General features: G+C 39.0%; 1 protein-coding gene across 3 annotated transcripts in view; it reads left to right on the forward strand.

The window, feature by feature from the left end:
* Nucleotides 1–18,742, forward strand: part of CSMD3 (CUB and Sushi multiple domains 3) — a 796,263-nt gene that overhangs the window by 535,955 nt on the left and 241,566 nt on the right. The window lies entirely within an intron of this gene.

Raw genomic sequence — 18,742 nt, forward strand, 5'->3', positions numbered from 1 at the left:
TGTCTATTCCATAGCAGAACCAGCTTTTCATCTAACATGTTTTCATACTCTGGTTTGCTGATTTCTTTCAACTTTGAGAGGAGTCCTTTGTATTTAGAGATTTCAGGATGACTATTTTCCTATCAGAAATAACTGTGAATGTTCACACTTCTAAATTTAGCCCAGTGTTTTTGTTTTGGTTTTGCTGGAGGTGGTGTTCGTGTGTTTTTTCTTGTTTTTTTCATTTGTGTGTATTTTTTGCGAGTGTTTTGGTTTTATTTTTAGCATCGAGAGGCTTAAAAGAAAGAAGCTATTGAATAAATTTGTTTCCTTCTATCAGCTGTTGCCTTTCTTCTAAGTAGCGGGTATTAGTAAAAGGAATAACCACCTATAGGTCTTTCAATGGCAAAAATGTCATTCCTGTCACAGCTTTGTAAATGACGCTAACTGCTCAGTAGCTATTATCTCTTAGTTCAGTAGAATATAGGTTATGTGTATTTTATGCAGGCAAATACTGAGTTAATGCTTCCATGTAAAATGCCCTGGTAATGGCTTGTAGCTAGAGAGACCTGGAGTTACAGTATGGATAGCTGAAAGCCAAAAGGAAGTATTGAAAGAAACAGGTTAATTTATAAGTACTTGTGAAATGATAAATAAATAAATAGTCCTCTTGGTCATGTCACCATAAAAATAACTTATTCTAATTGTATTGAAGATTGAACTTCCTTAATTTAAACCCCATGCAATGTAGTTTGGCCAAGCCCTTGTGACTTACATCAATACAAAGCCCACTCACTTGCCCTAAATTTACAAATGTAAAATTTAAAATAGACTTTGTCTGACTTGTGACATGGCATTTCAGAGAGCTCAAGCTGATTTGGTCCCAAACTGGGAATGTCATGTGTCACAGATTAATGTTTTAAGTTCATATTTCAATTTCATATGTGTGAAATCTATTCTTTGAATCTGAAAAATCTGCTGGTATGTTTTCTGTTAAAGCAATACAGAATTGAACACTCTACTTTAGGTTTCTCAGGTAAAATTTGTAATTCTGGTGGGTCATTTTACTTGCAAACAAAATCCATTACAGATCTTTATAACTGTCCATAAAACAAGATAAATTGGGAAGTGCAAAAATATTTTTGTGTAATGTTATAAATGAAATTACTTTTCTATTTCAGAAAAGGTTCTCTTTAATTTCCTTATCAATTTTTTCTCTTTGGTTAATCCAATCTCTCTCATTAAATTTTTTAAAGTTAACTAATGGTTGAAATAGCGCACAGGACAGTCAAATGTTTCTATAGTAATACGTTTGTACAAATCTTTGAAATTATTCCAGCTAAGATACTTTGAAGATTTAATAAATAGCATGTATTTTATTTTCCATTTTGTATTATTCAGTAAAAAATATAGTCAAAAGTATATGGATTACACTATTTTGTGTAACAGTTGTCTTTCTAACAGATAGCTGTGACATCAGTAGAAGGGCATTACAGTTTGGTCTGTATCCACATACGCAATTGTATGATTTTAGTCACAGTAGCAAATCAGAGAATGAGGGGATAAGGAAGCCTGATCATCAAATAGTAACCTATGCTTAATAATACTGTTTGCCTCTTTAGGCTCCTTTGGGACCAAAATTATGTGCCTTGATTGACTGGATAAGGAGTATAATCTCAATGATGCTTTCCCTTCCTTGCATTTCCATTACTACCAATAAGTAAGCAAAAATGCGTGAGACCAGGGGTTGCTACTTTTTGTCTTCTCTGTACAAAGAAGCATCTCCAAACCACTTGTCTTGTGGAGATTTCACCCTGAAAATTAGTCTCTGCATTCATATGCTACATTGGTTATTCAACAGTCCTTTTTTGCAATCTTACGTATACTATGGGCAAACTGCAGTGTGACTGGCAAATTCATCAGCTGAGGTTTACAGGAATTATTTTAATGAAATTATCTAAAGGTGACATTTTTCATCTTTAAATGTATGTGAAGTTCATCCTGCTTCATTGAAATATCTTCTTACAATATGTTTTGCATGTAAGAGAGTAGTATTTAGCTGGTTTTGCAGAATTGTCCAAAAAGGTATCTTGTTAAGTGTTTGGTACAAAACACAGAAGAAAACAGCATGGAATTGACATTCAATCATATGACTGGGGAAACCATTTTCCAATGGTAAATAAATGAGATGCCATACTTATTCTGCTCTCTGTTTTCACTGACAAATTCTACTTAGTGTTACTTTGGAGATGGATTTTCTGTTTGACATTTTCGGTATCAGTAGTTTCCTTTATTTATGATTCACGTGCCATCCTTTATAGATATACACAGGCACACACACGCGCGCATGTGCACACACACGCACATACATGATGGGCTCTTTCCTGCACGTACAGATACATCTTCAGGACTGTTATCCTTTTTCTACACTCAAGATTACAGTAGAATGCATAAATGTAAAGGAGGGACACCTATTTTGAGATTTATCTTCTGTTTCTCCAAGGTCTTATCCTCCTCTCACTTATGCATCTCTCATTTTCAGTCAATGAGTGTAATTGAAGCACGTTTTCTGTTGTATGTAATCCATACCATAAGAAACAAGGGTTTTCTGGAAGTTTTATTGCTAGCTTGTAATGGAATGAACGTAACACAAAAGTGTATCTAGAGAGAAGTAATATTTTGGGAGAATGGCCAAAATATACTTATATGAGTGAAATTCCTTGAAGGCATATAAAACTAGATTTACACTTGATCAGTGATACTTTTTCATGTTCTGTAACTAATCTCGCTGCCTTTTGAAAAGCTTTCACTAGTGGAATCCAGAGCCTCTTTCTCAAGCCGTAATTCTTTCAAATTCTATATATAGATTTTTACATCCCATATACATCTTCTTACTTCAGTTTTGTGAAAAGTTCTTAACATGGAGGTTAATTCAACTTTGTCAGCTCGTTGTCTGTTCCTACTTTCCCTATTACCCCATTCCTGTCTAGGGCTGGGTGGTTTGTAACATAATTAAATCAAAGGGAGATTTTTGCTGCTATTTTATTGCCATAGGAATATTTCTTTTTTTTTAAAAGCATTCCAGTAAACTGCCTGATCTCATAAAGGACAGATCTAGCAAAGACATTTGACTGAAGGAATGCTTATCTTTTAGTCTTCCATATATGACTGTGGAAAAAATTATTTGTGGACCGGTAACTTCAGTTACTGGCTGGGCATATTCAGACATGCAGTCTGAGATATAATTCATTTACATAGAGGAATTTTAAAACCTTGCAAAAGAAAATGAAAATAAGAATCAAATCTTTATTCTTCTTTATATTGCTGTTGTTGTTTTGGGAAGGTGTAATCTATATAATGAGACTAAAGAAAGCAGAACCTGTTTACTGACGGTGTTCTGTAACTTTTTGCAAGTGAACCATAGTGTAATGTTTTCCTAAATCAAAAATTTTGGTTATCTTAATAAATATCAGAGTAATGACATTCAAGTGTATGGACAGAATGCTACCAAATAATGAGGCCAATTCTGTATCAATGCCAAACTGTTAATTATAGTACAAAAAAAATTAAAGCCAGAAGTCAACAAAAGCTGAATGCTTCAGACAGATTAAACACCTTCTTACCTTACCAAGTGTCAGGTACTCCAAATTTGGCCCTATCTTTAAGAACTCCCAAAATATTAATAAGGTTTTGAGACTGTAAGGCTATAATGCATATGTACGATTTGTGATACTAAAAGACAAAATAGAAAATTTAACTTTTGAGATAGGAGCAATCTCCCCCTCTCTTCAGAGGATTTCAGTTCACCCAGAGTGCAAAATCAAGGACAAGGCAAACCAGCAGTGCTGTTCTCTGTTGCACAACTGTGTCCTTAACAGTTGCAATAGAACCGGATACACACTATTCTGTAAAGAATCAAATTAAACACATGTATTTTCACTCAGATCATCTTAATGATTTTTTCAGTAGAAACGGTATTAAAAACCGGGTGATCATTCGTAAGATTTTTCAATGCATGAGTAGCCTTTGTGTGTTGACCAAGATCCTGGTGATTGGTTCTTTCTGAGAAGCTATTTCTATCTCTGTCGTGGTTTAACCTGGCAGGCAGCCAAATACCATGCAGCCGCTCACTCACTCCCCCCGCCCCCCAGTGGGACGGGGAGAGAATCGGAAGGGTAAGAGTGAGAAAAACTCGTGGGTTGAGATAAAGACAGTTTAATAGAACAGAAAAGGGAGAATAATGATAATAAATAATGATAGAATATACAAAATGAGTGATGCACAATGCAATTGCTCACCACCCGCGCTGACCGATAACCAAGTAGCGATCGGTACTTCCTGGATCACGCCTCCCATTCATATACTGAGCATGACGTCACATGGTATGGAATACCCCATTAGCCAGCTGGGCTGGCTGTCCTGATTATGTTCCCTCCCATCTTGTGTACCTAGCTCAGTCAGTAGGCACGGGAGCTGTCCTTGGACTAGGAGGGCACTTAGCAACAACTGAAAACATCAGTGTGTTATCAACATTCTGCTCATACTAAATCCAAAACACAGCACTAGGAAGAAATTTAACCCTATCCCAGCCGAAACTAGGACAATCTCCCTGTATTCATATACACACATAAAGAAATATGCCATCTGAAATAGGGATAGATCTGGTATAAAAAGCTTAAAACTCCCTACAGTTCCAAAAAAAACCAAACCCCAAAACATACAATCTAAATGAAATTAAGATTTTCAAAACACCTCTCCCCAGCTGGAATGCATTGCCAGCATGATTACATATTGTCACAGTATCCATTTTCTGCCGAGTTGCAGCAATTATCTGAAACCATATGTTAATTAATTTATTTGGGGCAGGATTTCATACTCAGAGCCAAAGCTATGAGAAAATGCTTAAGGAATAATAGATGTTCAGAACTGAAGAGTTCATATTTATGGAAAAAGAGATCTACTTATGAACTGGGAAAAAATAGCTCATAAGGTTGTCCAGTAGGACATGATAAGAACAGTGTAGTACTTCAGATGGTTTTAACAAAATGCATTTCAACAACTAATGTAAATTGGCAACAACAAAAACAATAAGAAAAAAGAAAATTTGTTTATCCCATTAAACCTGTGTCTTTTATCTTCCTAGAACTAAAATGTATCTGACATTAAAATCAGATAAAGTCCTTTAGGAAAGAACTTGATCTCCACTGTTCCCCCCACAAAAGAGATGTGAGACTATACCAGGTTACAATGTAAACAACACTTTTAAAACAAGTTCAGTTAACAATTGCTACTAAATACTTTTGATTGATAATCAGTAGAATGCATAAAATAATCTGGATACAAATTTTGAATACAATAGCAATGAAATAATATTTAAGTATGCAGTTGGCCAAGTAACCTGAGTTTTCCAACTTGAGTTATCAGGTAAGTATTCTAAAACTTATCATTGCTGGTCATACAAACCATTGCTGTTGGAAACACAGAAATATAAAAGTCCAGATTTGATAAAGAATCATATGCAATACAAAACAAAACCAACGTGATGAATATTTAATAACATGGGACTTGGCATCTATGGTAACCACGAATTTGTGATGTCTTTCAGAACTACCTCTATTGTTGAGCCTTATTGGAAAATCTGACAGGTGAATCTACACTGATTAAACTATGTATGGAGTGAATTTCTTAATGAGCTCCAATATACACCAAATATATATAAGAATTTAACTAAAAAAACATTAATATGTGGCAGGAGAAAGATGCAAACACAAGCCAGACAGGTGTTTCTTTTTCTTTTTTTCCAAGGCTGTAGCAAAATTTACTTTTTTGTTTTGGTTTGTTTTTTTTCCCCAAAGTGACTAACAACTCTCCTACATGTCAAATAAAATTATTAAAATAAAACGTGTTTTGATAGCTAAGAATAAGATCCTTGAAGCCAACTCTATGCACAGAAATTTAAGTAATCATTTAAGTCTTTCTATGAGAAGCAAATTCAACAAAACAGTTTTTAAAACCTCAGCTTTTTCCACCTTTTTAAAACTTAATTTGTTTGTGTTTTCTTTCAAAGTTTCTTAAAGAAAATAATCTTTCCCTATGTCAGGGTCCTGAGTGCACTAAACAGGCCTTACTGGCCCTGAGCATCCTCAACTGGGAACCCCCTTATGCCCTGCCCAGGAGCCCCATTTCAGTTCAGCACAAGGCTTCTGAGCAATGCTGTAGGAGTGCTGGTCTGCAGCCCTGTGGATGGACCCCTTGGACCTACGCTGTGGGGAGCTTGGCTCTTGTACAGACCGTTCTGCCCTATGCTGTAGGGAGCTTGGCTCCTGGATGGACTGCAAGCCAGTCATATCGCTGGATTATATTGCCTGATTTAGCAGTTGTTTTCAGACGGTAGGTGCTTTTCCCCAAAATCCCTCCTGTTTCCCACTTGTCAAATGTATACTTAGAGCATAGTATGTTATTGGGGTTACCAGGCATGGCTTTACTTTCTATATTTTTTGGTAATAATTGTCTTCAAAAGATTGCTAGTGAGGGTCACCTCAAATGCTTTTTTGCAGATTGGGATCTCCCAGAAAACTTTGTACTCAATTTCTGTGTGGGTGTGGATGCATGAGCCTGTGCATGTGCCCATATATAATGCAACAGTTGTTTAAGAGAACAATACCACACAAAGACCTTACTGGTTACTTATTATCAGGATAATATTACCAAAATGGGAATATTATTTGTTATATACTGGGAAACAGGGAAAGAAAAAAAAAGCTGAAAAAAAAAAAGCCATTACCTTGTAAAGGACCTTGCAGCAGTATCCAGCGTGCATTTTTTCATGCATCTTTACAAGTTGTGGCTTGCCTGTTTCTGTGAGCCTGGGGACAGCCAGTGAAATCTCCACTGAGGGACTACACAGGTGTACAAATTCACAAGAAATCTGTAACTCACTTAGTGAACTTGTTTTTCAGGACAGAACAATCTATTTGACTTAACCCTTCTTTTGACAATAGCGTGCACAAACAACCTATGTTTGACAATTACATGTTTGCAAAGACAAGTACACGAATACACAGGACAGTTGGGGTGTCAGGACCTTCAAACTTTGTGTTACACATCCCTTTTTGTGCTCTGCCCAAGTTGTGGTCCCTGTGAGTTCAGAGGCAGCCAGGGAAACCCCCATAGAGGGCTACTGGGGAGGAGTGTTATCCTTCCTGTTCCAATGTATAACCCTTCTTCGGTCATCTGTTTCCTGTTCTGATATGTGGTACCAAGCTTGGTGCTAGGATGCGTTTGGTCAGTGCTTAGTGTAAGGGGGAAATAAGACTCAGAAAAGTTCACTGAGAGTTACAGAGATATGGTGGAGATGGGCCCTGCTATCTGCAAGATAAGTACCATTCCTATGGCTTTGGACAGCAAAATGACCTGTTCTCTATGCTAGAGCCTTGGATTGTCAAGGTGGCTACTGCTGCTGCTCTGAGAAGATTTGGAGTGTGTGACCTGGAAGCTACTATTGACAATCCACAGCATCTATTGCTCCGTTATCTCTCACAGTCCATACAGCAACAAGAGAAGTAAGCTGATCTGCTGTCCCAGCTCTAGACATTCAACATGAACCTTTTCTTCCAGAAATTCATTAAAGAATTTCATCTGTTGTCTGGTCTTGTTGGAAAATCTGCAACCGAATCTTAAACTGCTGATTTAGCTATTTTCTTTGCAAGCCTTTATTTAATTTAGAATACTTAAGGATTATTTGAAAGAGAAACTGAAGCTAGGCCTATGTATTGCATTCTTTGAGCTATTGACTCTTGAACCAGTCAGGAAGTTCTATGCGAGAAGCCTGTTGTGAATGAGTGGTTTTGAGGCCACTTAAAGAATCACTGGCAAAGGTATCAGCAAAAAGTGATTTTAATAGAAATTTGTAAAAGCGTGACTTAACAGAATTCGATGGCAAGGTTCACTTTATTACTCATTACATGGATTAAGTATATACAGAGAAAATCATGTCAGAATTGTGTTGGAATGATTTATAGAAAGACCAAGAACAAAAAGGCTAAGGAAGACCCTCCCACTGAGTCATGAGGTTCAGAGTAGACCCCCTTGCTCTCTAAACTCCTTCCCAGAGAGGAGTCTACGTGCAGCTGGATCGACCCCTAGTCTCAGACCTGGTCAACGGTTTGTGCCTAAGGGATTATATGTGTTTAGCAGCAATTTAAAGTTCATTTACAGTTTTAAGGTAGATCATAAGATTTTGACAGTACTTAATCATTGACTAATTTAACAGTTACAAAGTGAGTTAATCAACTTTACTACAATTACTGAAGTGACTTGATTACAGATTATGCTTATTACTGGTTATCTAAATCAATACACACAAATGCACACACACAAAAAAGATCTAGATCAATTCACACATAAGGGCCCAAAGCTAGATAAATTTATAAAGGCCTAAAGCTAGATAAATTTATAAAGGTATACCTGTTAAAAATTCCCCTTGAGTCTCGTGAAATATTAACGTTAAATGTCTTGGCATTTCTCAGCGGGTGAAGGGTTGAGCCCCGAGGAGTGTCTTGGCCAAGGAGTGTTTCAGCCCAGGTCCCGGCGGTCCTCTGAATATCACAAACTCAAGAGTTTGCGAGCTCTGAGAGGCGTCCCACTCAGAGGGAGGCTCTGGATGCAGCCTGTTGTAGTCCAGGAGGACTCAAAGAGTCTCGCTTGGGACCGCTGTTTATAGGTTTGCAAGATGATTGGCTTTAGTCATCAGTAAATTTCCATCCTGGCCACTATCCAGGGTGATCTGGAATAGTCATTATGGTATTGTTCCACGGTAACCATGGTATTGTTCCCCTTGAGCTACAATCCAGGTAGGGAATGCTTCAGGGCCGTCAGAGATGATGAATTATCCCCTGCTCTTGTTTTCTACCTTGATCAAGTAGCCGGTGTTCCAGATACGATCAGTGTAGCTCCCCACCTTAGCCGTGCAAGAGTGCCTGGTATGGTCAAGGGACTCTCAACCTCCCAACTTGTTACACAATGGCTAAGGCCTAACAGGAGTTCCTGAGATCGTAGAGTGGCCCAGGGGAAGCGGGGAAATGCACCGTCACAAAGCCACGTCAGTATGTATTCTATCTTCTGCTTCAAATTAGACAGGAGAGATGTGAACTGTGGTCTACCCCAGTTTACTTATTTCTGTGTTTTGGGGTTTTTTGTTTGTTTGGGTTTTTTCTTTTGGGCTATTTGTTTGTTTGTTTGTTTGTTTGTTTTTTCCCATGCAAAATAAACCTGACCTATCTTACACCTCCTAACTTATTTACTGTTGCAGAATCTGAGAGGAATGAAACCCAAAGTTAAGTGCTTAAGATGATGTAATTAAGAGTTAGGTAAACAGAGAACTTGCCTAGACAGCCTTGAAAACCCTGATTGTGCAAAATGTTAAACCCTTTTTGCATTGTCCCAAATGAAATTCTGATTCTGTGCTTTATTCTTAATATTTTCCCATTTTAATAACTGACAAACTTAGATAGAATCTATGAAGTCATGCAAAATCAACAAACTGAGTGTATGGTTAGAATTTACTTAGGAATTATAATGGCTATGCTCTTAAATCTCTGTTAGATCTCCACAGAAACAGAAGTTAAAAATAGACAAAAAAATTATGTCAGCAGTGCTTCTCTTGGTAGAAGACTGAATAAAAACATTGTAGCTATTTTATTCTTTCTTTTTCAGGAAAAGTTGTATACAAGGTTGGATTTGAGATAGCAAATACCAGACTGACCTGATTCTCAAACAGTATTAGAGGTGCAGGGAGACTGCAGTGTCCATACGGTTAAAGGTATTATTACATGGAGTCTGGGACAGCTTGAATTTTGAAGGTGCAGTCTGTCAGGATTGGTTCAGGCTGATGCAAGTTTGAAAGACCAACAGTTATAGAAAGCCTTTATTTAAAGTGATAGGAGTTTAGAAGAACATGTTGGTTTAAATGAGTTAAGAATAATTTTTTTTACATTCTCTGTGTTATGAAGAGCTTGAAATTTGGAGGCTTAGAGCTTCTGCCCTGATTTTGTGCTCTGGTGAAAAAAAAAAAAACACAACAAAGAAAAAAGCAAAAAAATAGTTTGGGTTTTTTTTCCCCTAATTTTCAAATAAACAAATAAAATTCCCCTTTCTTTTCTCTCCAGACAACATCCACAAGTTAATCAAAATGAAGAAGTAATTTTGCCTCAGGGTTGGGATTCAGACTCTTTACTGGTATTAGACTTCACTAAATTTAGAAATCACTGTTAACAGCAAGAAATCACAAGACATTTATTATATTGATCCCAGCATCAGTGGAGTCTGTTACTGCCTTCTCACACTTTTAATGCCATGTTTCAAAGTATCTTTCTTGCATGAAAATGGAGCTGTCATCTTAGGACATTACAGTCACACATCAAATTGCCTGGGCTTGTGAACTACCAGAAACCTTTGGACCCTGGCGGTAACTTAGTATTTTTGAGGCAGTAATGATCAATTTACAATAATTTAATTATCTGATTCATTGTTTAAACGTATTTTGGTGCCTTATTATTAAAAAGATGTATCAACATGTTTTTACACCCCACATCAAGGACATTTGTAGACAGATCTGTGTTTAAACTCTTTCTGGGTATGACTGAATGCTAGTTTAATGGCTTCTGCAACTCTGCAGGAGCATTTGTACAGTCATGTACAGCTAGTCAAGTGATGATCTAAGATACTCCCTCCTCTCATCTTAACTGCTCAGAACATATGAATCTGTTCATATGAGTGCTCTTAGGACAAATCCAAACAAGTTGGGGGGGTGTGTGGATTTTTTTATATGGCTTGGCTGCTATGAAACTCCAAAACAAGATTCTGCCCCACTTCCTTCAAGTCACATAGCAGGAATGGGGTAAGATAAGTAACTCTCCAGAGTAAGTATTACTTATGCCTGTGCATTAGCACATGTTTTCTAGAGAATTGGTGGTCTCATATTCAAAGTCTACATTAGAGATTATATTGTATGGATTTCTGAGATACTAAGTCTCACTTGTGGGTCCTTTGGCTATTTCTGTATTAGCAGTACCATAGACTAAGAGGAGTTGATATATACATTGAAACAGCTGGTACTGAAACACTGCTGGCAACACTGTTCATATTCAGAGATATTCTTAGTTCAGAGTTGTTCTAATATAGTTCAGAAGTGTATCTTCCAGTTTAGTTTCATCCAAAAGGAATCAATTCATTGCTCCAAAACCATCCCCCAATGTAAAACAAAACACAATCTGGAGTTGTGTTTCACAAACATACTCAGCTCTGAAGTGTGAAATGCTAATGTTGAAACGCTTTCTGTCACTCTGACCTTGTAGAAAGACATACAAGCTCTGTGTGTCCCATCTGCCCACTAATCTCTCACCTATTGAACAGTTTGAACATTGAGTCTCATTCATCCCTGTCCTGAAGCTGGAGTTCTTGGTCAAGAACTATTTGAATTCTTAATCTAGCACATATCTTTTGACTGATTGCAGTGTAATTATTCCAAACTAGTACTGCCCAGAGAAAGAATAAAATAGGTTTCTGCATTTCTCTATCTTCATTAGGGAAAAAAAGCTCTCAGATGATCACACACAGGTTTATGCTACGCACACAGTCATTCTTGCACCTGTCATGCTGTGTGTGCTAGGTAATAGACACTTTTTGGAGTTTGTCTTTTTCCTATCTAAAATGTAGTTTGTAGCAATTTAATTGATTACATTTACAAATCATACCTCACTAGTTATTCAAGAGAATGTGACCATAAGAGAAGTCTTTTCTTAACTCTCAGTTTACAATGATTGTAATAGAATAAAACCTGATGTCTTCTTTTCTTACTTCATCTATCAAAGAACTTTAGAGCCTATACATGAACTTATGGGGAATTGTAATAGCCTGCTCCATGTATTTTGCAGAAAGCTCTCATTGTGGATATGATAGCAAAGTTATAAGGGACTTTATAATTCCCGACCTTTTTGCTTACTCCACAAATTTTCATGGGGAATGATGAAGGTAGTGATTGAGGTGGCTGAATATATAATAGGAAAAAAAATTCAGTTCTTGTACTGGAATATACACTTCATAAGTAAAACAGTATAGATACTTCAAAAGGAGACCAAAAAAAAAAGGTAGATAATGAAAAGAAATATTTAAAAAATAAACAGAATAAAGAGGCAAACAGAGAGTTGAGAATGCAGTACAGAACACACCCTATCACGACAATTAAAATAGAGATCCTCTCTGAAATCAAACAAACAAACACAGTTTTTAATAGTAATAATGATGGGCTAGAGTCAGGCACATGAAACAAAAACTAAGGAGTAGAGCAGACATTACAGAAAGTTGTGATTAAGAAATTCCATTTGAATATATTGTTAATATATGTTAGCTCTCAAGAAATGCATTGGTTCTATAATTATATACAGTACTGAGATTTTCCTTCCCCAGTTTCCTTCTTATATCATAATTTTTTAACCTTGCCCCAAAAAAAGATATTTCTGCATTTGAGGATTCTTATTCCGACAATTTGATTTATAAAAAAAAAATATAATTTCCATCTCCTTTTTGAGGCAAATATATTACATCAAGTGAGTAAAAAAAAAATTTATTATAACAAATTTATTCTTAAGATAGAGGTTGTATGTCTAATATAAACTATTCATACAGGATTTTTCTCTCAATAGAAAAAGTTGATGTATCAGGGCAATGTTTCCTTCCATTCCATCACATGAGAATGTTAAGTGTCTAAGACAGAAGTAGATGTTTCCCCTTTGTGATATTGACTGTAGAGGGAATCTGGGAAACAAGCCCATTAATAAGACACCTACCTTTCACATGGCCAAAAATAAATTAAATGAATCCCACTCCTAATTAAGCAAGTTGAATTTAGACACATGCTTACAAAGAAAAATATGTGGTTTTCAGGAATACTGTAAAAGAATAATTTATTTATGCTTTAATCTCACTGTAAGTGTGGAACTGTGTTTGGATACCTTTTCCTAGTGTATTCTTTTTAAAATGAATTAGAAGGGAAAAAAATGAAGATGAAAATGGTCTTTTTTAGGAATTCTGTAACGCTCAATTATTTCCACAACAAAATACAGCAACAGGTAAGAAAAATAAATAAATAAATAAATATATAAATAAATAAATAAGAAAAAAAAACCCAACCCTCCAGCACTGTTTATATATATAAATCTCTATGACCATGTAAAAAAGACAGTCAAATTAAAATGACAGCTGAAATTTTGTATCTAAATCTGTTAGTTACATTTGTGGAAATGCTCTGTAGAAGTATGTATATATTTTGAAATGGGGGTGAGAGATACAAAACTGATTGGAGTGCTCACTCTCAATAACAGCAACAAAATATTGGAGATTTCTATATAGGTATAAATTAAAAATTTAGAGCAAGGGATGTGTCAGAAACTTGTCCAGTATGCATACCTATTCAAGGTTTTTACCTATATTTACCCAATCACATTCCCAAAGACCATGGGACAAATATACTAACTATTCTAAGTTAGTAGCTTTGTAGCTCTACAGTGTACTTGCCCTACGAAATCATCACTGTTTTATTATCCTGATGATGATATTGAAGATAATGTCACGCAGCATGGGCGGCAAACAGGAGGAGCTGGAAGCCATTGTGCAGCGGGGTAGCTATGACTTAGTCGCCATCACGGAAACGTGGTGGGATGAGTCTCACGATTGGAGTGCTGCAATGGACGGCTATAAGCTCTTCAGAAGGGACAGGCGAGGAAGGAGAGGCGGTGGAGTAGCCCTGTATGTTAGGGAGTGCTTCGACTGTCTAGAGCTCAATGGTAGTGATGACGAGGTCGAGTGCTTGTGGGTAAGGATGAGGGGGAAGGCCAACAAGGCAGATATCCTGCTGGGAGTCTGTTATAGACCACCTAGCCAGGATGAGGAGGCAGACGAAATATTCTACCAGAGGCTGGCAGAAGTCTCCCAGTCGCTAGCCCTTGTTCTCGTGGGGGACTTCAACTTTCCGGACGTCTGCTGGAAATACCACACGGCAGAGAGGAAACAGTCGAGGAGGTTCCTGGAGTGTGTGGAGGATAACTTCCTGACGCAGCTGGTAAGCGAGCCCACCAGGGGAGATGCCTCGCTTGACCTGCTGTTCACGAACAGAGAAGGGCTGGTGGGAGATGTGGTGGTAGGAGGCCGGCTTGGGCTTAGCGACCACGAAATGGTAGAATTCTCGATACTTGGTGAAGTAAGGAGGGGGGCCAGCAAAACCGCTACCATGGACTTCCGGAGGGCGGACTTTGGCCTGCTCAGGACACTGGTCGAGAGGGTCCCTTGGGAGACAGTCCTGAAGGGCAAAGGGATCCAGGAAGGCTGGACGTTCTTCAAGAAGGAAGTCTTAAAGGCACAGGAGCAGGCTGTCCCCATGTGCCGCAAGAAGAACGGGCGGGGAAGGCGACCGGCCTGGCTGAACGGGGAGCTCTGGCTGGGACTCAGGAAAAAAAGGAGAGTTTATCACTTGTGGAAGAAGGGGCAGGCAACTCAGGAAGAGTACAGGGATCGCGTTAGGTCGTGCAGAGAGGAAATTAGAAAGGCAAAAGCCCAGCTAGAACTCAACCTGGCCACTGTCGTGAGAGACAACAAAAAATGCTTTTATAAGTATGTTAATGACAAAAGGAGAGCCAAGGAGAATCTCCATCCTCTATTGGATGCGGGGGGGGACGTTGCCACCAAGGACAAGGAAAAGGCTGAGGTACTCAACACCTTCTTTGCCTCAGTCTTTAGTAGTCAGAGTGGTTATCCTCAGGGTACTCAGCCCCCTGAGCTGGAAGACAAGGACGACGAGCAGGATAAACCCCCCATAATTCAAGAGGATGAAATTAATGACCTGCTATGCCACCTGGATGTTCACAAGTCTATGGGGCCAGGTAGGATCCACTCAAGGGTACTGAGGGAGCTGGCGGAGGAGCTTGCCGAGCCGCTCTCCGTCATTTACCAGCAGTCCTGGTTAACTGGGGAGGTCGCGGACGACTGGAGGCTTGCCAATGTGACGCCGATCTATAAGAAGGGCCGGAAGGAGGATCCGGGGAACTATAGACCGGTCAGCCTTCCCCGGTGCCGGGGAAGAGCATGGAGCGGTTGGTTTTGAGGGTGCTCACGAGCCATGTCCGGGACAACCAGGGGATCAGGCCCAGCCAGCATGGGTTCATGGAAGGCAGGTCCTGCTTGACCAACCTGATCTCCTTCTATGACCAGGTGACCCGCCTAGTGGATGAGGGAAAGGCAGTGGATGTGGTCTACTTGGACTTCAGTAAGGCCTTTGACACTGTCTCCCACAGCATTCTCCTAGAGAAGCTGGCGGCTCACGGCCTAGACAGGTACACTCTTCGCTGGGTAAAAAACTGGCTGGACGGCCGAGCCCAGAGAGTTGTGGTCAACAGAGTTAAATCCAGTTGGCGGCCGGTCACGAGCGGTGTTCCCCAGGGCTCAGTACTGGGGCCAGTCCTGTTCAATATCTTTATCAATGATCTGGACGAGGGGATCGAGTGCTCCCTCAGTAAGTTTGCGGATGACACCAAGTTGGGCGGGAGTGTTGATCTGCTGGAGGGTAGGAAGGCTCTGCAGAGGGACCTGGACAGGCTGGATCGATGGGCCAAGGCCAACTGTATGAGGTTCAACAAGGCCAAGTGCCAGGTCCTGCACTTCGGCCACAACAACCCCAGGCAACGCTACAGGCTTGGGGAAGAGTGGCTGGAAAGCTGCCTGGAGGAAAAGGACCTGGGGGTGCTGATTGACAGCCGGCTGAACATGAGCTGGCAGTGTGCTCAGGTGGCCAAGAAGGCCAACGGCATCCTGGCCTGTATCAGAACTAGTGTGGCCAGCAGGAGCAGGGAGGTGATCGTGCCCCTGTACTCGGCCCTGGTGAGGCCGCACCTCGAATACTGTGTTCAGTTTTGGGCCCCTCACTACAAGAAGGACATGGAGGTGCTGGAGCGTGTCCAGAGGAGGGCAACGAAGCTGGTGAAGGGCCTGGAGCACAAGCCTTATGAGGAGCGGCTGAGGGAACTGGGGTTGTTTAGCCTGGTGAAGAGGAGGCTGAGGGGAGACCTCATCGCGCTCTACAACTACCTGAAATGAGGTTGTAGTGAGGTGGGTGTTGGTCTCTTCTCCCAAGTAACTAGCGATAGGACAAGAGGAAATGGCCTCAAGTTGCACCAAGGGAGGTTTAGACTGGACATTAGGAGAAACTTCTTTCCTGAAAGAGTGGTCAGGCCTTGGAACAGGCTGCCCAGGGAAGTGGTGGGGTCACCATCCCTGGAGGTATTTAAAAGACGTGTAGATGAGGCCCTTAGGGACATGGTGTAGTGGGCATGGTGTGTTGGGTTGACGGTTGGACATGATGATCTTAGAGGTCTTTTCCAACCTGTATGATTCTATGATTCTATGATTCTATGAACTACATGAATAAATAAATCACACATCATGTAGTAACAATATTATGGAGGTTTTTTCCTCTCTTTCTTAAAATGTCTCCTTAAAGTAGCACTTTAACAGAGAACATAGAAGCAAAATTTCCCACAGATTTTAGACAAATCAAAACAAAATTATTATTTATTTATGAGAAAGTAAAAATAAATCTAACATTTCATGTTCCTAGTGCTTTTAATGGCATGTTGGTTTCTTTCCTACATTTTATTAATTGAGAATACATTAATTTGTTTTTTATCAGCCTATTGATAATTTCTGTATGACATTCATGGTTGATTCTAAAATAGTAGCTCACGTTGTCTGTCAGACTGTTTCATAAATCCTTCAATTAGAATTGATACTCTTAATAGACCCTTGCAAATTGCCAAACAAACTGAAAAATGATAATTAGACTTTTAGAGATTGAGTACTTAAAAGCCTAAAATCCAGACTTAATAGTGATTTATCTGTGGGATAGTGATTCCACTGTGCGAGCAGAGAACCTGCCTTTTGCATTCTAGCGCTTTAATGCAAAAATAAGTCTTAAGCAGTCTTTTTATTTTTAAATGAAGTCTGTGCGTATGTAATATGAATTTGCAAACTTAAAAAACAGTCATAGAATAGTTTAGGTTGAAAAGGACCTCTGGAGACCTCTAGTCCAACTTCCTGGTCACAAAAGAGTCAAACAGATCAGGCTGCTTAGGGCTTTGAATATCTCCCAAGGTTGGAGATAACACAACCCCTCTGGAAAAATTTTTCTGGTGTTTGACCACCTTTGTAGTGACCGAGTTTTTTCTTTTATGCAGTTGGAGTTTTGCTTGTTGCAACTTCTGAATGCTTTGTTTGTGCTTTTGCTGCACACTTCCAAGAAGAGTTTTTGTCTTCTCTATTCCTTTTCTGCAAAGCTGCTTTCCAGCAAATTCTTTCCCGGGATTGATTTGTCCCAGATGCAGGGTTTTGCATTTCCTTTTTTGAACTTCATGAAGTTTCTTTCAGGCCTTTTCTCCAGCCTACTGAGATCTCCCTAAATAGCATCGCTGCACGAGAGTATATCAACTGATCCTCCAGTGTCTGTAAACTTGCCAAGAGTTTACTCGGTCCCATTGTCCCCATCTTTAATGAAGGTGTTGAACAATATTGAAGTCAACATCCACCCCTGAGGGACACTGCTGATAATCAGTTGCCACCTGGGTTTTGGATCATGAGCACTCTTTGAGCCTGGCACACCAGCCTGTTTTCCATCTATTTCATACTCCACTTATCCACTCCATGTTTCACCAATTTGGCTACAGAGCCAAGAGAGCAAGAAATAGGTTGAACAAACATGCAAGTACACAAGAAGGCTACTATACATGGCAAATAAGGAAAAGGTTGTCAGTTTGGCATATATATCTCATTACAAAGTAAATTTGCATAATTATTACTAAGTGATTAAAAAACCCAAACAGTCTGTATCAGGAATTCCAGATAAATCTGTATATGGCTTTTTCAGCAATATACAATTCTTTTGCAGAATGATACAATCAAGTAAAAACAATATGATGTACAGCTAATAACAAATTCTATAGCAACAACTTTCTCTCCTGAGCACTTCAAGGCTGATTACAAATTCTGTGTAAGTATCAGCCCCCATTCTTTTAGAACTGATTTCAGCATGTTTTAACTAAGGCACAGGAGTGTTATTCTTGTTTTTGGCAAGATTCAAGGCAGGTAGTATTTAAGTGGGCAGAACAGTTTCTCTCCAATACGGACTGCTCTGACTCGCCAGCACTAATTAAAAGATATATTGTGTTCTGTGTTCTCAGCAGGGAGTAACGCAGATTAATATATGAGTGGTTTTACTACTTGCTTCAGTCTAAGTTTACCTTAAGTATTTCTTTTTTATTTCTGACCTGCATTAGCGTTATGAACCTCTTCATATTTGATGAAATTTCACTCCTGTGTGATCTAGCTCCAGTATCTTATTCTCTTGCATGCAACATTTGCAAGATCTGCTAGTATAGTGCAGTGAAATTTAGTAATTCCATATTTTAGTAATATTTTTTCTAAATTAAAAACCAGTAGTTATTTAAAGATATAAACAAGAGTCCTGATCATTGTGTCTAAAGCAGAAATTTTAAAAACTTGCATGATTATATATATAAAAAAATCATTATCTTTTGTTTATTATACAGTAGTTAATATTTTAAAGAAATAGTTATTTAATGTTTGAGGAATAAGGAGGAAAATTTTCCCTACCTTCTGGTCATAGTTGATTTTTGGGGGGGGGGAGGGGGGTGTTTTTTTCCCT

Source organism: Calonectris borealis, chromosome 2 (genome assembly GCF_964195595.1).
Source record: "Calonectris borealis chromosome 2, bCalBor7.hap1.2, whole genome shotgun sequence".
In the NCBI taxonomy this organism is placed as follows: Eukaryota; Metazoa; Chordata; class Aves; order Procellariiformes; family Procellariidae; genus Calonectris; species Calonectris borealis.